Genomic DNA, 25279 nt, shown 5'->3' on the forward strand with positions numbered 1-25279 from the left:
TGATTTGGCTTGAGATTGCTTGAGAAGTATGCAATCTATTAAGCTAAATAACAGTGCAGTGCTGTGTTTACGTAGCAAAAACTGTTATACGAAGCATAATAGATTGAATTAGATTTCTAAATCTTTACATTTATGCTAAGCATAAACTACTGTTAAGTAAAATGGAGTAATGTAAGTAAATGTAAAACAGTAAAATACAGGCTGAGGGGGATCAAAGTTGTGTGTGTTGTTTTTCTGTGTGTGTGTGTGTGTGTGTGTGTGTGTGTGTGTGTGTGTGTGTGTGTGTGTGTGTGTGTGTGTGTGTGTGTGTGTGTGTGTGTGTGTGTGTGTGTGTGTGTGTGTGTGTGTGCATAAGGATACAAATAGCTGTACTGTGTCCAATGCTATTTTCACCCAGGCCCAAATAGACACTCTTTATTTTGAATAGTCTCTGGGTAATAGCAGGTTTACAGAGTGGTCCAGTGGTTCATCTGGAATAACGCTAGAAGCTGAAGGTAGGTCATATTTTCATAATAAATAAAATATCACAGTCATGATACAGAGCTGGTGTTTCTTTTGTCACCGAAGAGAGAGTCATAGCCCTGAGGAGTGTTCAGGCCCAAAATAAAAATGTGCTTATCGCAACTTTCTTGGGGAAAAAAGTTGTATTTATAGTAGTTTTTTAATAAATGAATAATAAGTACTGAATATTTAATATTTTAATATTTGAGGTGACAAAAAATGGCAGTCACTTAAGTGAAAATAAACCCCACCTTAAAGCAAATGTGCTCATTTCTTAAGTTACTCATAGAAAGTCTGTGAACTTGAATTTCAGAGCAGATTTAAATTTACTAGATGGTTTCTACTAGGTGTTTGAAATTGAAAGTATAATTGGAATAGAATCAGTCCACTGCTTAGTGCCAAAGCTGAAATATAAAAATTTCACCCTCCTTTTACTGCCTGCAGGGGATCAGCTACCAAAATTGCAAACCAGGGCCTCCTGCATTATTAAATGTGCAACAACAACAAGAAGCACCATAAAAATGCATTGTGATGAAGAAGCCGGTCTGGCCATGCAAAAACAGTTCATGACAATGTCTTTGTCTCAAGGCTTAGCATACCTTGATCATTGTCCCAAGTTACAGCTGCTTATGGTTGAACTTTAGATACTGGTGTAAAGGCAGGTGTTTGGTTTGGCCTTGTACAGAGCTTGATCTCTGACCCACTTGCAAATCCGCAAACAATAATTGTTTCTCTCCAACTTCAGGAGTCAAATAGAGTCTGTTTGTGTATAAATAGTCTTGGACGTACTGTTTCCCCTTTATCTCCCCTGCCTGTACTCGTAGCCAAAAACACTTCAGGGAACCGCAAATCACAGCAGTGTCCTACAAAGCCAGAGGACGCCCACAGTTTGTGAATCTCTATTTGTGTCTGCATGCATACGTGTGTGTGTGTGTGTGTGTGTGTGTGTGTGTGTGTGTGTGTGTGTGTGTGTGTGTGTGTGTGTGTGTGTGTGTGTGTGTGTGTGTGTGAATATTGTTTATATGTTCATATACAACAATGTACTGTTTGTATTCAAATATACATATACAGTGGGGTCCAAATGTTTGACACCGCAGTGAAAATCAGAAATAAAAAATTTAGTAATCTTTGGAATTTTTAAATAACAAAGAAAGTAAACATTAAATATATTTAATATTTTACATAACAAATTCTACAACATTTGTAGACGATATTGATGTGCTAACTGCTTTGTACAAAAGATACAATTTTGTCTCATATGTAACATTTTGAGTACACAGTATCATTAAAGCAAAAAAGAATAATGTACTAAATAAAAAAATAAAAACATGCAAATATTTTAAATACTGTACACTTTACTTAACTTGTCAATAATATAATTTATGGCTAAAGAAATTGTATTCAATTAGAGATAAATGTAAAAAAAAAAAAGCATTTTTACAAGAGTTTTCAGACTTCCTTTTATATACGTAAATTTGTGTATGTGTGTGCGTATGTATGTGCGTGTCAGGAAAACAGAACACATTAAAGTGGTTCTATTACTCAAAGCAAAAGACAAAGGTTTCTATTCAATCAAACCTGAAAGAACTAAAGGACTTGCTTTGTGCTGCTTCATTTCAATCCACTTCCTTCCTCCTTTTCTTCATTGCTTTTATTGCTGCACTTTTCACTACTTGTGAAGGGCCAAGGAAATTTCCACACTTAATTCCGATTTCTTCATTAGGCAATGCAGTCTCTCTTTGTATTTCTTTTCTCATCACTCTTGCTGATAAAAAAAAAAACCTGTGCAATAGATGTTTAAACAGGAAGGAAAGCTTTATACATTAAGGCATTCTGGGAGTCTGGGTTATGTTTCATGTTTATGTACAATTGGCTTGAGTAACTAAGAAATTATTTTCCTACCAAATCTTTATCCATGCAATATTTTTACGATTTCATCATGTTTCAACTGCACACAAAAACTCAGACTCACATAAGGGAAGTTTAAGGGCAGCTGTTGGGGAAGTCAAAAGTTCTTTTTGTAAAACTCTTTTTGAAGACACAATCTAGTGAAAATTGTTTAAAAATCATGCTCTGATTCTGTGTCATTAATTCTTGTAGAGATGGAAGTTCCTAGATTTCTACTTGTTAAGGAATCTTACAAAATTAAAATTAGCACCTGGGTCATCTGTACCTGTGTCATCTTAGACATTTATTAGTGTATATACTTTATGAGCACAAAGGATTTTAGACACCTGACCATCCCAATTGTATAGACTATCTTTTTAAGCTGTAGCATTTTTAGTTTTTCTTCACTGGAATTAAAAGGCACAAATCAGTTACAACTTATCAGTGTATCTGTGTATGAGAGATCCATGGAGACATATTTTGCTTTTGGTTGGATTTGAAGAACTCAAGTATTCTGCACATAGCCCTGACCTTAGCTCCAATTAGCAAATTTGGGATGAACAGTGAAGCCAGCTGCACTCCAGGCCTCCTTGTCAGTGCCTGATCTCAGTAATACTCTTGTAGCCGAATGAGCAAATCCCACAGTCACACACCAAAATCTAGTAAAAAGCCTTCCCATAAGAGTGGAGGATTATGGCTGCAGAGAGGGTGCTAAATCTGGAGTTGAATGTAAAAAAAAAAGAAAAGAAACAAAGAAAAACACATATGGGTGTGCATATCAGTTGTCCACAAACTTCTGGTCATATAGTGTATTTAAACAATAAGTTTTGGTAAAATTAAATAAAATACCTAAAGTTAATTAAAATGGGCTAAAAGCAAATAAAATTGCAGAAATGTGGCAGTGAGCTAGATTCTTTTGTAAAAACATGCATATATTTACTTTAAAAAACCTGCTATTACTCATGTGAAATTTGACATTTGACCTTGAGTAAAAAAAAAAAAAAAACCCTTGCACTTGAATAATACATTGTCCTCATATTCAACCAGTACAGGAATGGACTCATGTGTCAAAGAATGGAGAATGAAGGGGCTTTTCCTGAGGGCTGAGGAAGATGTCTGACATGTTGAGCACTAACAAAGGTTAGCATATGGTGCATATGCAGTGCTGTGACAGAGTGACCCAGGATAAAGAGATCCTGCTGAATGTGTGGCAACAGATGTGTGTGGCACCTGTGATTCCTATAGTTTGTATTTTTTTTGTGTTAATAAATGCTGAACACAATGAATGGATTCCACAAAAAAAAAAAAATCCAAATCCCTCTACAGACCTGCTGTGCTAGGGCTGTTCTCTGCAAGGTCTGAGATAACACTGTGCTATACAAGAGTGCATATTTCAGCTGACTCATAGGCTGCCGAAAACACACAGTGCTCTTTGCCTCTCCCTACTCTTTCTCTCTGCAGCTCAACTTGCATAACTAGGATGTATAGACATCTCATTTCTGACAGCTGTCTTATCGTACATAGTTATACACAGACAAATATTGTCTCTCTACCTCTGCCACTTGGCATGAAGCAACTGCTCATGATTTCTCCTTCTCACACTTTCGACTCACACAAACAGCCGGACCTTGTATACAACACGAGGTTGCCCTTGTCCCTGCTGATACAAGTTTACCTTTATGTGACTTGTAATCTGAGCTTTTCTGGCCGGGCCCGGCCTCCTCTCTCCACTGAATGGACTGCACTGTGCCCTTCCACTGTTTCCTGAGCTTTCACTCTGCTTAGCTTGACACTATGATTATAGTAGAGCCTGCGGTGGGCTTGGTTGCATTTGTGCTGAGGAGACACTGATCTACAGGGTCAGCTCACACTTGTGCACACTTTTCAACTTACACAGAAAAGCAGCACAGATTTTACAAAGACTGTGGACTGATGACTCATAAAGAGAATAAGACATTGTGAGAAAAATAGCTCAAATATAAATATGCAGCTGCTTTATATAAATGATTTATGATTTATATACATGAAAAGGACTTATTACATATTGTATGCATTGCTTTTGGCTTTACAATCTCTGTAAGGTGTTACATGCCAAGGTCTGTCTGGTATAACCTTTTTTAAATGTATAATATACCTTTTATTAATTGTCAGTGATACAGATTCAGTATAATAGCTTTTTAGGTTAAATAATATATTGTCATCACCATTAAATTTGTGTAGATCAAAATTACATATACATTTGACTTTCTTAGGTTTCTTACATTTTCTTGAACGTAGGAATATTGCTGTTTGCATTTGTAGCTTTAATCCTTAAAACCTCCAGCATATTATCCACGTATGTTTACCACCAACACAGCCACTTGCTTCTTTATGTATTTTTTCAATAGCTATAATTAATAAAACAGCAATTAATTTAATAATGTGTTTAGGGCCATATTCAATGTGCAGCAGAACTGCACATGCAACACAATAAAAATAAATGAGAAAAATTAATAAATAAAAACATTTTTGTTCTTTTTTTTTTCAGGTACGTGCATTTATGAATTGGGTAAGTGCTTTGTTTTTCTTTAATAGACTATTAAAACCCCTGCTTTAGATACATATATTTCCAAGAATTCTGGCAACTTTGGAACTCCATGCAGTTGATTTGCACAATCTTAATTTTATATCTGCAAAAATGTTTCAAAAATCAACAGCTGCACAACATATCTCTGAGGACTTAAAGACTGACATGAAATTTGAATTTTTGTTGGCAACTCTGAATATGGTTCTTAGGAGGTTAGGAGAATGATGAAAGTAAGTCTTGACCTGCTGACTGCTCTTGTAAGATTAGTAAGTTAATTTTCTTGGAATGTCACATAAACTAATCTTTGCAAATTATGGGTCACTGTTTGTTCACTTGATCAACCACACAAAATCTTGTGACTATACAATTTAAGAAAATGGGAATGTTGAATGAGACTCCTCCTGCCTGCATAGCTTTCTATCAAGTTAAAGCAAGCAGTACGCCCCCACTTCCCTGACTTTTTTCCATCGTACTACTTTTGTTTTTATTGCTTTAATTGGCAAAGTGACTAATGCAGACTCCTCCTCGGGGGAGCAAATTATATGTATCCTCAAAACAACTCAGGAGCCTCAAAACAAACCAGGCGCAAAAGGAACTGCATGGATTTACTGTTTGTGAGCATTACCATGTTAGGAAAAAAAGACAATTCAACATTTGTTTTTATTCTATTAAAAGGCATTTTGGTTACATTTTTTTATTCAAGTCACATTCATTTATTATAATACATTCAATAAGTATTATAGACATTTCGTTGTCTTTTTTGTGTTAATTATTTACTGTGCACAACACGATGCATTAGGAGTAAGGTTTGTAATAGAAAAGAAACATTGTTTCATTATGGGTAGTTTGGAATTCATTGTATATAGCTCTTTTTTTATAACTGCAGTTTAAAGTGTAATTTTATGCCTGATACAACCGAGAAAATTGTAATAAGAGCTCACAAATTCAACTTGTAATTTATTGTATTATAAATGGTATTATACGCCTATTCTTTTATGTTAAATGCCAAAAAATACAGTTTTCATAAAAAAAATTGTAGTTGAGCAAGTTTTTAAATTCAGCCTTAAATTTAAGTAAAAAAAAAGAAGAAAAAAAAAAGATGGTAATTGTAGGTGGCTGTTTTGTGAATACAAGTATAGATGAGGAACTGAAATAATTTAACTCGACCGTACAGTGTTCTTATGTTTAGTGGTTTGGCTCTCAACTAGTTCAAAGAAAGAAAAACAACATGGTTTTCTGTCTCACACGTTAAAGTAAGCACTTTCCATTGTGCTTTTGTTATTTTCTAAGATGAAAACCTTCCATTGCATTCCCTGCGGAGACACAAGCACACAACCTGAATTTGCAGCGGTGGAAATCTAAAGTCCCACTGGGAACATGCTCTCTTCTGCACAGCACTTTCCCCTACAGTTAAATATAGAATTAATTTTGAATTGAACCAAGACACACTAAAGCAGCCAACGTCAATGCCACGGTTACCTCCGTATACCGCATAAAAGAGTTCTAATTTCCATGTGAACGAGAGCACAGTGGGCAGACAATGCTAAATTCAGAATGTCTGATATGTAGGCTCTTTAACAAAACCCAAGTGAAATGAAAGGCAGCCTGTTCTGGAAGGCCGAGCATAAAAGCCCTAGCCTTGCTGGGCACATAAGCCCCCTCACATATGCTCAGTGATTGGTTGCTTTTTTGCTAGCATGTGCTGCGTTGGTGGTGACAGTAGTATTTTGTGGGTATATGTGTGTGTGTGTGTGTGTGTGTGTGTGTGTGTGTGTGTGTGTGTGTGTGTGTGTGTGTGTGTGTGTGTGTGTGTGTGTGTGTGTAGCTGAGCGGATGGGATCTGTTGCTAGAAAATGGGTGAGGTCAGGGTTAGAGGCCCCACAGGCAGGCTGCCCTAAGCTCAGAGAAAACAACTGGGCTTTGTCAATGTGTCGACATATCTGAACAGGATTACAATGGACAGAAAAGAAAGTCACAGAGAGAGAGGGGGGGGGGGGGGGGGAGGTGGGACCTATTTTTTGGCAAATAAAGCCTTACATATGCAATATTTATTTCACGCTGCATAGAAAAATCAATCACTAATGTCCAGATTGTCCCTTGTGTCTTTTTTTTTCTTTTTTTGCTTATTAAATAAAAGATGCATTTCTGTTTAAGTGCACTGTTCCACAATGGCAACGAGATAATGTCCCTGAAATGTTTAAACCTGTAGCATAATGCGGACATTCACCAAAGTGACCTATACAAATCCTCTCTCCTCAATTTCTCTATACACTCCACACACTCACACCCTATGTTCAGTTCTTCTGCAACTTATTGTGTTCTGGTGTTATATCTAATGATTTCATGTCAATCTTTGTTTCTATGAGGGAACAGTGGCAATAGAATGTGAATTGGATTAACTGTAAAGAAGGGGAGGTAAAGTAGTTAGTTGTTAGTAATTCAACCTTGACAGTGCAACAAAGGACAATGCCTGTGTTATATAATGAGGATCAATTCCCTGTGTACTCCTATTTCTATTGTGTGTGTGTGTGTGTGTGTGTGTGTGTGTGTGTGTGTGTGTGTGTGTGTGTGCGCGCAGGCATATGCATTGGTGTCTCTGTCTATTGATGGTACATTCAAGAGGATTTTAGCTCTTCCCGGGTAGCAGTTATCATAAAAGTCATTGTTTTAATAAAACCAGTTGCTTCTTTAGATTTCTGTTTCACTATAAAGTCTTTTTCACCCTCACTTCTGTTACCTCTTCACACCAGATTTTTTTTTTCCATTTCCATCAAAAGAAGAACTTCAACCTGGAATTCCTTCAATTTCCTGCAAGAATTATTACCAAAGATTGCTTTACGATTAAAATGATCTTAATACAACTCTTAGGGGCGTGGTTAAAAAATAAAATTGTTTATTGCAGTAGATAATTTACAGAAGGTAAGTTTTCAAGAGCATGTTAATGTATAAGCTGAGTATTGTTATGCCTTTAGCTATAATGAATATGTATTGTTTGTGTCTTTAATTAAGGTTTTTTTAGACAAGAATAGTGGGGTGTAAGGAAAGTACTGCACAGCTGAAGCAATTTTCCATCTAGCCACGTGTCTCTCACATGTGAAAAAAAGAGCATTCGAAAGTAAATCTGTGCAGTTTGTGTGAGCTATATGTCTTTAGAGCTTTTCCTTGTAACAGTGGACATGGAACGGGAATACACAGGGGACATGGTGCCAGTCCATTGCAAGGCACAGACCTTCACACTCATTCACACTGAGGAGTAATTTAGAGAAGACAATCCACCTACAAGCATGTTTTTGTAAAATAAGAGGAAACTGGAAAGCCCAGAGGAATCCCACATAGACAGAGGGTTTGAATATGTGAAACTCCACACAGACAGTAATCTAAGATTAGGATTAAACTAGAGACCATGGAGTTGTGAGGTGCAACACTACCCACTGTTCCACTGTAACACCATGTTCTTATATTTTATAATGTATTTACATATATGACTTAAGAATACATTTTGATGACTCCACCTGCCAAGTGCCAACTCATCCCACAGTTACATGGACAGACAATCAGAGAAAATGAAATCGAATGTTTGCCTGAGGACACTGGCATAGTGAGCTGTTGTCATGGTGACAGTGCTTTGAGGGGCGTGATTTAGCTGACAGAGTTGTCCTGTATTCGGGAGTGTTGTTTAGGGAGATTGTTTTATAATCATGGCTCATTATTTTTTGATGCTTGGCTGAGATTAATCTGAGTGCTCTAGATCCTCTTGGCTTTGTATTTGCACTTCAGCCATTCAAGTAAACAATTTTTAATAAACTACTTGCTGCAAACAAATTTATAAAGTAAGAGTTGCTACTTAAAATAGTAAGCGGATTAAAGGAATCCTTCATAGTTATTTTAGTCTAAGGTCTGTCCACAGAATTTTCATCATATGTGTAATTACCACAAACAAGGAACAAACATTTTCTTGTTCCAAGCAAGCAAGGGAAAATCTTATTATTATTTTTTTTTGCTGAAACTTTGACAAAGTAATTCAAAAAAAGAATAAAATGTAAAATATAAACTACAATACATAGTTTAAACGAGTGTTACTGTGTTGTAACACTTGTAGATACACTAATAACGCTGAATTACTGATCTCAACACCTGCAGGAACACCTGTACATATGCTCCTTTATGCAATTACTCAATTATCTAATCACGTGGCAGCAGCGCAATGCATAACATCGAGCAATTACAGATCAATAGCTCCAACTAATGTTCACATCAAGCAACCGATTGGGGAAAATGTGTGCACTGTGGCATTGTTGTTGCTGCTAGATGGGCTGCTTTGAGGATTTCAGAAACTACTAATCTTCTGGGATTTTCACACACACAATAGTCTCCAGAGTTGATAAAAATGGTTGAAAAAAAAAAAAAAAAAAAAAAAAAAAGAACAAATAAATCCAGTGAGTGGATATATGCCAGTAACTAAAATAACAACTCTTTACAACCAAACTAAGGAGAAAATCATCTCAGAAAGTACAATTAATCTTTGAGGCAGATGGGCTACAACAGCAGAACAGCTCATTGAGTTTCACTCCTGTCAGCAATGAACTGGAATCTGAAGATACAGTGGGCACAGGCTCAGTAGTTGAAGACTGAAAAAAAATTACTTGGTCTTTTTCCAGTCTTCAACGTTCCACTTTTGTAAGCACACTAAGACATACATTATTTTGTCTGAAAGGGCTAATACTTATAAATTTAAACCCAATGTAAATATATTTTATTGATGAGTGGCTAAAAGTATTCTTTGAAATGCTTTACATTAACATTTATTTATTTATATTAACAGCTCTAGTTAAACAGTTTTTTTTTGCTCCCAGTACAGAAAAAAAACATCTCAAAATTATTGTCTGTAATAATCACATGTATTCTATTAATGTGGTAGATGCAGAAGATTATGTGACATGTGACACATTCATTTAACGTTAACATTAATTGCTGCCTCAATTACGATTTCAAAACCCTGTGAACATTTTTATTTCCTGGCTGTTGTACATCTTATGCCAGAAAAATTTGATGAAATAAGATAAAATCTAGGGCACTCCACTTGGTATGTAATGGATTCTATCCTTTGTCTATAAGAAAAGGCTGTATTCAATGCAGTATTTCAGCGCCTTCCTTCACAAAGCATTTTAAGATTTCTTTTGTATGTATAAGTTGAAAAGTTTGACAAGCACAAAGTCATATAAAAATTCATTTGATTTAATATGACATGTTTAATATCAGTATGTTCAATAAAAAGTAAATGCATTAAATGTTAGCACACAAATCAGCATTCTCAGGCCTTGTATTATTATTATTATTATTCAGAGGAAAATAAGTGTGTTTGCCAGGACAGAATATCCTCTCTCTCTTTATTCTTTGATATGGCTATTTGTCCAAAGAGTACAAGGTTTTATTTTCATGTTGAAGAACCTGCCATTTTCCCATATGGCATTTTGTCATCACGTGATTCCTTTAATTCTTATCCAAGGAGCAGCTTGTCCTTTTGGGGCCATGTTCATTTCCTCTCACGCTGCTATCTTTGAAATCAAAACGAGACTGAATGTGATGCGGAGCAGTTCTCTCCATGGCAGATGGTTAGCGGGTCGAGTGCCAATTTAGTGCATAACTCACAGCAAAGATTATCCCCTTCCAATCTGAGCCACGCAGGATATTGCCCAGGGATCCTGCCCTTGGAGCAAACCAATGCCTTCACTTTTATTTGGTTGTCTGTGAACTCAGATAAACACAGAAACAGAACAGGCAGCCACCTTCAGCTGACCCGGTGAACAATGTAGGAGGAAGAGACCAGAGGACAGATGACTCCCCCCAGTGGCTGTTTGTTTGGAAATTAGTTACCCTCATGCACGTTGGTGCCTGGGCCTCTGTTTTGTCAGGACAAAGAGAGGAAATGGAGGCTTACCTACTAGGTACAGAAGAGGGTTAAATATTACATACATCTCCTAATGAAATTCATTAATTTATTCAACTAATTAGTTTGGGTATCCTGAGAGAACTTAATTTGAAGCATACCTATTCATATTCGAAAGTTTTCTGGATGTCTGAGCCAGGACCGAAATTCATTATGAAGGCTTCAATTTAAATAAGGGTCCCAGGATGCTTTGCAGTTCTTATTAGCCAAGTGCTGAATAATTGCATGTTGATTATCCTTTAGAGATGGCAAAGTGATGTCATTGCACTCCATTAGAGAAGAACTGAGCATAAAAAAATGCTTATCATTATCTTGATTATTATGGTCAAGTTAATACAACAAGCATCAGGAATTAGTTTTGTAGGTATTTTTGTGTTTTGTGGAAGAACAGTTGAGAGCACCGCACCGATCCTTATATGTTTCTTCAGTGTGGCAGAAACTGCCCTGCACCAGATCCTCAGACCCGTTTGTATATAATGTGCTTGGATCATTGTTTTCCACTAGATCTCCGGAGGCCTTCAGGAACCAAACATGGCCAGAGCTTCAGAATCTAATAATAGTCACTGCCTTTCTCCACACCACCCGTCCGGAGCATCAGCATGCAGCCAGGGGACACTGTGTTCAAGTTCTGCTTGCATTTCATACTGCTGACGAAACACACACACACACACACACACACACACACACACACACACACACACACACACACACACACACACACACACACACACAGTAGTGTTGCAGTCATATATCTAACATATGTGTGAAAGGAACACTCTCAAAGTACTGATAATGCACTGAAGGATATTGGATGCCTTCCAGCTTACATAATAATTATAACAGGGATGAAATCACTACACTATAAAAATAAACTTAGACTCATACTGTTCTCTCGTGCTCGCTCTCTCTTTCTTTCTCACACACACACACACACACACACACACACACACACACACACACACACACACACACACACACACACACATAATCAGTATATAAGTGCATGCACACACATAGAACACTGTTTCAGAAAACACAGGATAGAGCAACATGAATATGCAGCAGCACAGTCTCCTCAGGCTATGAAAAAGGTGTGAACAAGGCTCAAAAGTGGTAAATCCATTTCCATAGGCTTTATATAGCACTCTGCTGCGATTGAGATATATGAATGTGCCACAGCACCCTGAAGTGGTAAAAACCCAGCATACGTCACAGCTCTGTCATTTGATTAAGAAGCAGAGTTGTTCCTCACTGCGCTAATTATGGCCTCATTGGCAGGCAACAATGACAAAAAGGCAGTCACTCCGTGCATGAACAGCCCAGAAGAACATGGGAAGTCATTTATATGTAAATTTACTTCTCCCCCATCCTCTCATGAGTCAGTGAACAGAAGTCTTATAGGGCCATAGTGGGATTTTTGATAGTACTGTGGAGAATATTTGAAAATTCTCAATGATTTATATGAGGTTAATCCATGAAATTCTATTCTCAGCATTAGCTGACATGTTGATGTTACTTAGTATATGTTAATGGTTATACCTGCAAAATTCACTTACTGCATATCTGAGGCAAAGCATGTTAATATTTTGTCTACACTATGTACCTATATTTCAGTGGTTAATTAAAACCGTGGATGCAACACATTTGCAGATTAATAGTGTAATATTCATGATAGAATGTGACATTTAGTGTACATTACAATATATTTTTGCGTATAAATAATATGATTATAAAGTGTAAGTATTTAATATACAGTAAATTATGGCCAATGCTTGGTTCCCTGGAGTACAAAACTGAGTCTGTGCACATGCAAGCACTTTATCCCTCATCATGAAAAACAAAGTTGCAATACAGCACTAACATGGTCATACATTTGTACATTTGCTTGGAGCAAAAGGCAAGAGCAAACAGTGATGACAGTATAAGTCACTACCATCATCCCAACAAGCTATTTAGGTATTTTGTTTGACAGAAGCTGTTCCTGAGGGCATCTAACAAAACAGTCTCAAACTTCACCAGCGTTATAGAGCTAGAATTGTGACTAAACTCTAAGATTGTCATGCAGATTGTCAAAATGTTTTATGATAAATTGTAACAACAAACTTTTGAAAACTATTCATACCCATAGATCATAGACACTGCAAGATGTTTTTTTTTTTCCATCAACCAAGCAAGAGTTTAAGATAATGACTCTTAATATCCAAGGAAATCAAATGATAAAGTTTGGATGAACGTTAGCAGTTGGCATGCACAAACATAAAAATATAAAAGACATAAAAAATGTCCTGAACCAATGTCCTGTCCAGAATCACACTGAGCCTTCTATTACAAGGGAAGTCTCTGAATGCACCTTGAACCATACCAATATAAATCGGTTACAGAGTTGAATGAATAAATAATAAATATGCTCTGCATTCAGTGATTTCTACCTACATTCAATTCTCATTTCTAAATTCAACTTAATCTTCACAATGCCAATGGCAAAAAAAACTGCATATGCAGTAAGTCTTGTAAAACAGTATTATTATATTTGATCATTGAAGGCATTCTGTAATAATTGGTAATAAATGTATCATAAAAACTTCCTTCTGACAGTTCATTATTTCCAATCTCGACACCCAGCACTTCAGAGGGAGAGAGCTCTAGTCCTAAGAGTTATGGCATGCATAACATTATTTATATACATAATTTATAACATTTCATCTTGAGAACACATTAACTGAAGAATGAGGAGCAATGAGTCACACCAGGTTGTGAAGCTGACACCACCCTGTTTCATTTGTCTTTTAGATCATGTCTGTATGCTACTTTTTTTTTTTCTTTCTGCTTCTAAGTTCTTTTGCAGTGTGCTGTCTTGAGCCTCCCACAACAAATCATTCAGAGGACATCTGTATACAAATAGAGATTCTTTATGGTTCGAAGATTTTAGCTAGTTGGAATTCCAAATCAAAGAAAACCTTCAAAGAGTACAGTACAAGGTTTATATTTATAGCACGCCAAAAATAAAGATTAAGGGCTTGAGCCAACAGTGGCATGACCACTGTACACAATTTACAGTTTCATTCTGGAAGCTGACTATTCTGCCAAGTCCGGAAGAGGACTTTTGTGCCAAGTCATTCTCTGTATTTCATGTTTTACTCTTTTCTGTGCTTGACTGCTGCCTGCTCAGTCACTAAGCTTCATACTCCTCCTTTTTAAAAACCAAAAACACTGATCCAGCCCCTTTCTTAGGATCACCCTTTGCTTTCATAACAGTCTTAGTTTTCTGTGAATTTCTAGGTGTTTGAAACATTCTTTTGAAATTCTGATCCATAATTGACATCTTTTATATAATCTGTTTGGCATCACATAATTGCTGCATATTTGTCACCAGCACATTCATGCTGTGAAACCTCCTGTTTACCAAATCCCATAGACACTTCATTCCATTAAGTTCTGGTGAACGGGGAGTCCATTGAAGTGCAATATTAATATCAAGAAATCGAAGCAAAAATGTTGATCTGTTTTCTCATACTTTGAATGGGATTGTGTGTAACTGGGATGCGGAAAGCACTTGCTCTTACTCCTGACAGTCCTTAGCAATGATCGAAGAAAAGGTAGAGAGCGAGGAACTGATGAGAAAAGCTATGTCTCTCGTATCTTTCCTTTTTGTAGTTACTTTAAATATCCTCCTTCATGCTGTCCCCATATTCATATTCATACACATCATAAAAAGGTATAGCTCTACCTAAGATTAAAATGACCACAACAACTTATATAGCGTTAACACTCTATAGTCATTGTGTGCCCTAGTTTTTTTTCAATACTGCAGTTTTAATACCTGTAGCCAGGAAAGATAAGAGTGAGATCAGCACATAAAAGAAGAGAACATCTAGCAGTAGCAGGGTCTGGTGGATGATTCATAGGCAGTGCAGCACATTCAGGACAATTTACCAAGCCATCTGCTGCAGCGCTTATGATGGTGATCCCTACCAGTGATTCCTACAAAGAGTCTCTGCACTCTTTTTGGCAGTACAGTCTAAATATAACGAAGCGCCCAAGAAAACACACACACATACATACTCTCACACGTAACAAAATTAGAGATGTCATGGTGTGCAGTCTGGGGTTATATTTACTGATCTTCTCAAGTGCAAACACAGGAAAAAATTACATGGTCTATGCTCAAGGGTTGGACAACATTATAATTCCTTATCCTTATACATTTTATATTTTATCCTTAATGTATCCTAAATATAAATATAATATACTGTCAGCAAAAACTAATATCACACAACTCATTACATATAGTATCCAGGTTTGTCAATCAGTGCTGGCTGTTACAAATGGGTTATCAGAGTTAAGCTTATCCTTTTTATTTATTTATTTATTTATTTTTTAAAGAAAGACTGGTTCAATAGTGTCTTTGACAGGCATAGACTCTTATTTGTTGTAAAGCGGATTTGTGAAATCAAGAGTAATACCACCACCAGCAATCTAAAAGAAAAACTATGCATGAAGTAAAGGCTGGGGCTGATTTCTTTCTAGTTCAGATTTTAGAGTTACACAGCCTATTGTTGACAGCTGTATTGAGAGATTATACATAGTCAAATTTCCCCATAGAGTCGGGGTATAATTAGCTGGAGGCTAATTTATTCATGGCTGCTGTACTGACACATCCACATCTTTGTAGCGCCTGAGAAGATCCATAGGAAATACAATAATTAACATAAATAAACAGGCATGACATAAATTGCTTTATGATTCATTTCTAGGAGTTAATAAATGTTACATTGTTCAATCAAATTACAAAATGACACTGTGGGACACACTACACAGATAGCTGTTTTGTGTACCTTTAACATTTAAGCTTGTTATTCAGTTGAGACATGGTATTAAAAATATATGTCTATTGTATGTGAGGGGGTTGTTGTTTTTTTTACCTATGATGAGATGCTGAAAGTTAGGCTCAGTCAGAATGGTTTCATACCATGAACAGGGCAATGATCCTGATAGATATTAGATATTTTTTTAGCAATTTGATTCCGTTTCATGATCTGATTTTAATGTGTTTAAATGACAATGAAGGCGGTTTGGGTCCAAAAATGAGACAGAATTCTTGGTTTTATTTCTGTTTCTATCATATTGACTCATATTGAACTTCTACAATGTATGCATGGGTATGAATACTTTTTTCCTAAATCCCCAGCCAGCACTCTTACTCTTGGTGCTATATTATTATCTCTGAAAGAACATTACAAATTGAAAACACAGACATCTTTTTTCTAGCCGTGGACATTATATGGATGGTATTAAACATGGGATTTATTTATCACTATAAACAGTTAAATGTCATGGATGTTCATAAATTGTCACTATGATATAGTGTGGTGCGTCTTCCATCTCCCGTATCAGCTGTATTGATCCTGACTTTACAATCAGCAAAGCAGATGATTTATGATGTTGATCATTCACTAAATGACTCCCTACTCCATTCGCCTTCATTCTAGTTATTAGGCTGTTCACATCCTTCTGTTTTCATCCACCTGCTACAAGCAATAAGTAATTATGGGACATGAATTTGACAAGCTGATGCACCCTCACTGGCCAAGAAGGTCACCGAGCAGTGGAGCAGAGTTCACTGTCCATCTGTGCCATGTCTCCAAAAAGAGCAGAGAGCAGCTGTGGAGTAGATTTTTTTTACAGATTTTGATGTCTCCATATTTTGTGTGATGACTGCCAATTTCAGAACAAGTGGGCGGGTGTGCTTTAGGTTGTTTTAACATACATACAAAATAACCACATACATAAAATGAACCAGAAATAATTAATCAAATATCCAACACAATTTACAGTCTGTCCTATATTAATCATCGTGACTAAATGCAGGAGACATTTACACACACACTAAACAGAGGAGTGGCTTGGCATTTTCTTAGTTCAAGCATCATATTCAGCAATCATTCACCTTACAGCAGTACAGCACCTATTCACTAACTACAATAATGCATGTTTTAGTAGGAGTGAAGATTTTTAGCCTAGCCCTATTGTACTGTGTGCAGAAGGATGCTTTAAACCCATTCTTTTAGACTGCTAAGAAAATAACATCTGTGTATTATGTGTAAATTAACGAGGCCTGTACATTTCTCCGTCACCAAAACAACTGCAAGGACAAATGAGGTCAAGCCTTCTGCATTATCTCATGTTTCATTCCTGTTGTCGCACATCACACTGCCTCTCCTGTACTCCGGCTGTTGTAATATTACCTAATCTGCAAACCTCTGATGACTAATACAGATTCATAACCCCAACACAATGACACTGTGTAATATACTGAGGTTCTAGTTCATTAAGTACACACATTTAGTGGATAATGAATGCAGCATGTGGTGCAACGAGTTTCAGTTTATTAGATGTATGTGCTAAAACAGTAGCTTGATGTAGAAACAAACATTCTATAAATAAATAAAAAAGCGAATAAACACATAGGAACATGTATCACGTGTGCCTTCAAAAAATATATATGCATACATGTTATAGGCATATACTGTAATAACATGCTATATTGCCATCTAGAGGAGAAAATAGGACGGTACATGAGATGGCAATAACAGTCCAGGATTGATATCATTGTACATTATACAGAAAGATAGTACATTTAAACACAAGTCACAATAAATGATCCAGGAAACGTTTGCACCATCCTAAATTGCTTGTTATAACCACATGGTTCACCCTGCATTGTATTTAATCATGGTAAAACAGAAAACAATCACACAATCTAAAAACAAAATAGGCCACCAGCACAAGCACTGTATTATATGCCTTGTGTCCTCTCTTTTACCTGTAACGATCAAAGCACTTGAATCCTTTGCAGCACTTTCTTTTCTGCCCGGCAACACGACCAGCCATGCATGAACTCATGAGTAAGTGGCAGAAAAGCAATCAAGGCCCATAAGAGTTAGAAAGGAGCTGAGTGTGAATTCTGAGAACAGCTTCCTGCTTGACTAAAGCTGAAGCTACATTTTATATGGTGATGTGGTCTGGGTAAAATATGTAAAGCTTTAGGTATGAAGTTTATGGCTGGGTTGATTATATCTTTGAAGAAAACAACTATACACTAGAAAGCACTGGAAGAAAGAAAGAAAGAAAGAAAGAAAGAAAGAAAGAAAGAAAGAAAGAAAGAAAGAAAGAAAGAAAGAAAGAAAGAAAGAAAGATGATACAATTTGGTTTAGTCTGATATTACAGATATGCAATCAATATCAAAAAGTACAAAACACAAATATTACAGTCAGAAGCAGAGGTGGGAAGTAATAAAGTACAAATACTTTGTTTCTGTACTCAAGTTGATTTTTCTGGTATAAGTACTTCACTTATGAATTTTTCTGACAACTTTTTACTTTCACTCATTAACATTTTTAACACAAATATTTTAAACCAGATTTGTTACTTTAGTTTTAATCTATTTGGTGACATGATCAACATTTTTTCTTCTCATTGCATGCCATTTTCAGCCCATCAACCTATTTCTTGTAATTGCGTGACTTTTTCAACCTACCACTGGCTCTCACACCACAGATGTTACGCTAGCCTACAAAGCTAACAACAAGCAAGGCAGAAGGCAACATGAAGTATGGGGCTGACGTGGATGAGACAGAGGGAGTCAGCGATGTAAACGTGACAGAACAGAGACACTCCTGATCACCTGATCATCATCTTTGCTCTGCTTGTGTTCTATATGGTGGTTGTTCATCCTGGATACATTCATTAGATTAAATTTTTTATTCTTTTGTATTATTATATTAATATGATGTGAGGTCCAGTTACCAGCGTGACACTAAAACAGGTAGTAGTAATGGCTTTTTTTTTTTTTACTTAAGTACATGTCAAAGCCCAAACTTCTTTTCTGTAACTTGAGTGAAAAAGTGTAGTCAGTACTTTACCTTTTGCTTTTTAGTATTTGTACTTCTATTTGAGTGAAGGATGTGTATACTTTTGCCATCTCTGGTCAGCAGGTATAAAAGTACAGTACATACATAGAATGTCCTACATTAGCATGACCCAAAAGACTGTTTCCAAGGCATAACAAAATTGGCTTGCATGTGATCAGCTGTCTTTTGGAGTGTTATCTGGTCAGATAAAATATATTACTGTTTTATCATAATACTCAGTGTTATACATGCAGGGAAAATAATTATGCTTTTAATACAAAGAAGCATGGGGTGACTGCATTATGTTGTTGGGAAGTTTTACTGGAAAAGGGATTAGTACATTTCGGAAAATAGATAGGTGGATTATCTAGAAACCCTGAAGTAAAATCTCAAGATATCAGGTAGAGTTGCTCCTAAACATACACTATATGGACAAAAGTATTAAACATCTGACCTTTCCTGCCATATGTAGTTTTTCTACAAACTGTTACCACAAAGCTGGATGCACACAATTGTATATGATCTCTTGGATGCTCTATAATAATATTTTATAATAATATAATAAAATAAAGCTCTGATCTCAACCCTTCTGAACACCTTTGGGATGAATGTAAATGCTGACTGCATAGCTATCATAAAGCTCTGACTAAAATAATATAGAAGATTTGGGAAACTTAACAAAAAAACCCCAATTCTGACTAAGTTCTGTCAGGAGAAAGAGGAAAATATTTTGTATTTGAATGAAGTTTAAGTAATTACAAAGCAATGGCACCAAATGCTATATGTAAGCTTTAAAGCACAGAATATCTAATATAGTGAATATGAGCTGAGAAATATTTGTCTTTAAATTATTATTTTAAAATCACCTCTTATGGAAATAAAGTGGACACTCTAATTGACTTATAACTGATCATTGTATGGTAAAAGGAAATGTGTGTTGTTTTGAAACATTGTTTAATTTAGTCCAGATGAATGTAAAATGTTTAAGCTTGACTCTATATGTAACTAATCATCACCAAACAGTGTGCCATACATGATTTCACAATGTGCTCACAGGATAAGGACAAAGAAGGTGAGCTGTTAGCCAGCAGTCATTTAAAAGTGTTTGTACATTTACATTTACATTTGCGGCATTTAGCAGACGCCCTTATCCAGAGCGACGTACAAAAGTGCTTTGAGTCTTTAGTAATGAATAAATCTACACTGGTACGCAAGATTACAAACTTAATATAAAAATAACCCTTGAATTCTACAAACTTGGAAAGTGCTAATTTAAGTATTTCAGAAAGAGGTAGGTCTTCAGTCGTTGCTTGAAGATAGTCAGGGACTCTGCTGTACGGACATCTAGGAAAAGTTCATTCTACCACCTCGGTGCCAGAACAGAGAAGAGCCTTGAAGTGTACTTACCTCTCATTCTGAGAGAAGGTGGTACCAGTCGAGCAGTGCTGGAGGATCTCAGACAGCATGGTGCAGTGCGAGATGTGATGAGGTCACTGAGGTAAGATGGTGCTGGTCCATTTTTGGCCTTGTAGGCAAGCATCAGTCTTTTGAATCTGATACATGCAGCTACTGAAAGCCAGTGTTTGTAGATTGAGAAGTAGTTACACAAAAAAATTTGGAGCAATAGACTTGATTAAAACCACTTAATTTCTAAACACAATGTAAAAAAAAAGAAAAACAGAAACTTTTAAGCATTTGGACATGCTGCATTCAGAAGAGGAATCAGAATTCTCTTGGTAAATTATATTTGTGTGTATATAAAACTGAAGTACACAGATTGGAGCATCATGACATGGCATGGGTGATGTACCAGGAAACATTAGAAGAGAATTTAATATCGTGGGCCAAGAAACTGAATCCGGTGAAAAGCCAGCAAGACAACAAACCTCAAACATATGGCCAAAATGGCTCAAGAAGCCCTTGTATGACCTAGCCAATATCCTGACTTGAATTCCATTAAAAATTGATGGTGGATTATGAAATTGCAAGTCCATCGGCGGGACCCTCATAACCTTGAGAAATTGAAGATGATCTGCCAAGAGGAATGGGATAGGCCAAAATTAAACCACTTTGTTATAAAAAGAAAATTGCTACTCATCATACACATTTTAAAGCTGTCATTGCCAGCTGGGGCTTTGCAACAAAGTTTATACATGAATGTATACAATTTGTTGATTTTAGTTTATTATTTATAAGCACAAAATCAGAACATTACAAGTGACAATTTGAAGTGGGTTCATTGTAAATAGTAATTTTGTTGGACATTTTGTAAATAAAGAAAATACACATCTAATTACATTTTGTTCTCTTAGTGTATCTTAAAATCTTAAATCGACATGGCCCACAGTAATGCACCTGCCTCCCTCTCTGTCATCTGTTTACTCCAGTTAAAACTTAAACTTCACTATGCTCCTTCAGTAATGTACCACAATGATCCAACATGAATACTCTAAAGACCCCATAAAACAGTTTATAAAGTTTTACATTTTCTTTCCTTTCTTCAGTGAAACACCTCACCTGATTAATTTAGATTTGTACAGTATCTCACAAAAGTGAGTACACCCCTCACATTCCAGCAACCATTTTAGCATAATTATTTCAAGGGACAATACTATAGAAATAAAACTTGGATTTATACTTAAGATATATTCAATGTGCAGCTTGTATAGCAGTACAGATTTACTGTCCTCTGAAAATAACTCAACATACAACTATTATTGTCTAAATAGCTGGCAACAAAAGTGAGTACACCCTAAGTGATAATAGCTGTACGTCATGTAACCGTGCAAAGCCACATGTCCTATTCATTATGTTCCCCCTCTTTATCTACTTGACAGGACCAAACTAATTTGTGTATCTTGTATTAGAGCAGTTCAAATTTGGTGCTTTGAGTACAATTCTCTCAGACTGACCACTGGATGTTCAACATGGCACCTCTCAAAGAACTCTCTGAGGATTTGAAATTTGGAATGGTTGCTATCCACAAAGATGGCCTAGGCTTTACGAAGATTGGTAACACACTGGAATTGAGTTACAGTACAGTGGCCAGGGTCATACAGAGATTTTCCAAAACGGTTTCCACTCTGAACAGGCCTCGCACGGGTCGATTAAAGAAGTTGAGACCTTGTGCTGTGACTCATGTGCAGAAGCTGTCTTAAAAAAAAACAGACGCATGAGTGCTGCCAGCATTGCTTTAGAGTACACTGTATGCTGCAACAAGTCAGATGGTGTCCAGCGTGTGGGGAGACCATGAAAATTGTGTCTTACCTACAGACAAGTATGATGGTAGTAGCATTATGGTCTGGGGCTGCATGAGTCATGCTGGTGCTGGGAAGCTGCGGTTCATTGAGGGAAACATGGATTCCAACATGTACTGAAGCAGAACATGCTGCAGTCTCATCAAAAACTGGGCCAAACCACAGTTTTCCAACATGAAAACGACCCCAAACATACCGCCAAGATGACAACTACCTTGCTGAAGGTGAAATTGATGGAGTGGCCAAATATGTCTCGAGACCTGAACCTTTTTGTGCACCTGTGTTGCATCCTCAAGCAGAAGATGGAGAAATGCCATGTGTTTAACATCAAGCAGCTCCATGATGTAATTATGGAGGAGTAGTAGAGGAGCCCAACAACAGCCTGTGCAGCTCTGGTGAATTCCATGTCCAGGAGGATTAAGGCAGTGCTGGATAACAATGGTGCTCACACAAAATATTTTCACTCTGGGCACAGTTTTTACATGTTCACATAGGGTGTACTCACTTTTGTTGTAAAGTAGAAAAAAACAGAAACATGATGGATAGGACATGTGGCTTTGCACGGTCACACGACTTACAGCTGTTGTCACTTAGTGTGTACTCACTTTTGTTGCCAGTTATTTAGACAATAATAGCTGTATGTTGAGTTATTTTCAGAGGACAGTAAATCTGTATTGCTATACAAGCTGCACATTGACTACTCTAAAATGTATCCAAGATTAATTGAGGGGTGTACTCATGTTTGTGAGATACTGTACCTTCTGAAACTGCTGCTGTACCCATAGAAATTCCTAGGCCTATTCCAGGACTCTAAATCTTAATATGCTCATGCAGAAGATCCTTTCAACACACTTTGTATTGTTTGCTTTGACTCTTCTTCAACCTGTACTGTCATTCCTTATAATCCTTCTACCAATTATCACTAAGAAGAGGATGGATGCCCTTTTAAACCTGGTTTATCTTTGATGTTTTCTTCCTTTCATCATCTAAGAGTTGTCTGACTTTGAGAAATACTTTCTTTGAGGAGCACTTTTCATTACTGTTGATCTACATGTGCATTTAGATTTCTCTAAAGCTGCTTTGTAATCATTTTGATTGCCTAAAGCATTATGCAAATACTCTTATTGGCTATTAAATTCAGTTAACACATTTGCATAACACTTTAAAACGAATCATCTGTTACCTCACTAGCACTGTTGTGCTAAACATCACCTACCACACAAATATATTCTATTGCTTGATTATCAGTTTTCCAGTGGTGGTTATCTTTTTTTGCATAGAGCAGAATGGAGCTGACCATAGAAAAATGCACCAAATGGATCATGCAGTAGATTTACATGTTGTTTTTGAGACATGTACAGTACAAACTGTACAGTTATTCTAAGAAGTGTCTGTGCATGTACCCCCTGTGACAAAAAAACATGCCAACTAGTGGACTGGCTACAATGAACTGACATTAATTTGAATAATGTTTTTTAACTTCTTGACCAACTTCTGAACCTGAATGGTACTTTCAGGATGCATTTCTTCTATAGATAGTTTGAGAAAAACTATTTAATTAGGTTACAAAAAATTGCCTTATTTCGATCAATAAACTGTTTATTAAGTACAGCACTTTCCTATATATATATATATTATTTAATCATATTTTATCATATTGTATTTTTTTGGTTTGTTAAATTCAAGAAAGAACATAAACTTCCATAATATAATGTCTAATGTTTAATGTCTGTGTAATGTGGATACACTATGTACTATATATTGTGCATGGTACTCTATTCAGCTGTCTTTACCACACAGCTAGGGTTCATTGAATATACTTGATCCACTTCAAATCTGAGAAGAATAAAGTTATTTACTGGTGATGAATGAATCTGAATATTCGTTGATCCTTCATATGCATTAGAAACCTGAACAATGTCATATATAATCCTTAAAGTAATCGAATGGCAGATTATTTCATTTGAAAATATGTGTTTTGTACTGGAAGAGGAAGAAGTTAAATAATTGTAAACTAATTCCCAAGATTGATACGACATACATAAAAAACTGTTATAAATGCTTTTTTATTTGCATTATGTTTTTTTAGTACATAATTACTAAAACTAGTTCAAGTTAACCACTGAACTTGAGCCTGACTGCTGTACTTGACACTTATCAACAACTTTAATGAATTCTCTCTCTCATACTCTCCCCCTTTCTCTCTCTTTCTTCGTCCTTTTCATTAGCCTCTTACAGGGTCATGGACCAGGGCCCCATTGGACAGCCCGAGGGAGCCAACATCAGAGGCCCACCTTGGGGAAAACAAGTATGTAATTGGCCCTCTGTCTCATATCCAGCTCAAGTCAAGAGTTCAAAGCATGAGCTTTAAACCAGAATGCAGTGTATGTGTATAAATGTGTACACATGTGTACAAAGAAGGTTCCCTACCAGCGCAAATGTCACGGCAGTGCCGGAGTCGGGCTGAGAAGATGAGAGGGTCAGGCAGCGGGGTGCTCGGCCAACAGAGACTCGGCGCTCACATGAAAGGTCAGCAGGAGAGGAGAGAACCCCAGACCCAGACATAACACACGGATCAGACTGCCCCCCGTGTCCCCTGAGAACTCCCCCTTTCGCCCCCACCAACGTCCAGCTGGAATGTGCCTGCTCAAGTACAACAGGCCAGCACTGACTAATAGTGGAGGAAAGGAACAAGTAAACTAACATAAAATACCCCTTTTTACAAAAACCACTAACCACTGAAGTATCACACGTTTGCCCTCCTTAGTGAAGTAAAGGAATAAATGAATAAAGAAAAGAAGTAAGGGATACATGTTTTAATCATCATTCATTTTGCTGTTTAATAGTTATCTTATTAATAAGTTGCCTGCCATGCCTTTAGACAGAATACAAAAACTTTGCAAAACATATACGAGTATGTAGTAATTCAGTTTATGGTAGGTAAGAAAGGTTAGGTTGGTAAAATAAATAAGTATATCATAAAATAAGTTGTAGATCAATGTGTGAGAAAATATATTAAAATGCATATTCAAGGTGCAAAGACAAACGGGTCAGGTCATTTATTGATTCAAACTCACATCGTGATAAATAGAAGGAATGAAGTTAGTCAGCAAATTTGAGCCCTTTTTATAATATAAGGTAAAGGACATGAGATTTTGTTAAAGTAATTGTCTAAAGGGTTTTCATTTTGTCATTTTTTTCATTTTGTCA

The 25279-nt window shown here is 36.5% G+C and overlaps 1 long non-coding RNA gene across 1 annotated transcript in view; it reads left to right on the forward strand.

Annotated features, from left to right (window-relative positions):
* Window positions 1-370: 370 nt before the first annotated feature.
* LOC310739639 overlaps window positions 371-25279 on the forward strand; it is a 30332-nt gene continuing 5423 nt past the window's right edge. The window contains exons 1-2 of the long non-coding RNA XR_014537443.1: window positions 371-494; window positions 24298-24598. This is a non-coding gene — a long non-coding RNA (uncharacterized lncRNA). The remainder of the gene's footprint in view (window positions 495-24297; window positions 24599-25279) is intronic.

Source organism: Silurus aristotelis (genome assembly GCF_946808225.1).
Source record: "Silurus aristotelis genome assembly, chromosome: 17".
In the NCBI taxonomy this organism is placed as follows: Eukaryota; Metazoa; Chordata; class Actinopteri; order Siluriformes; family Siluridae; genus Silurus; species Silurus aristotelis.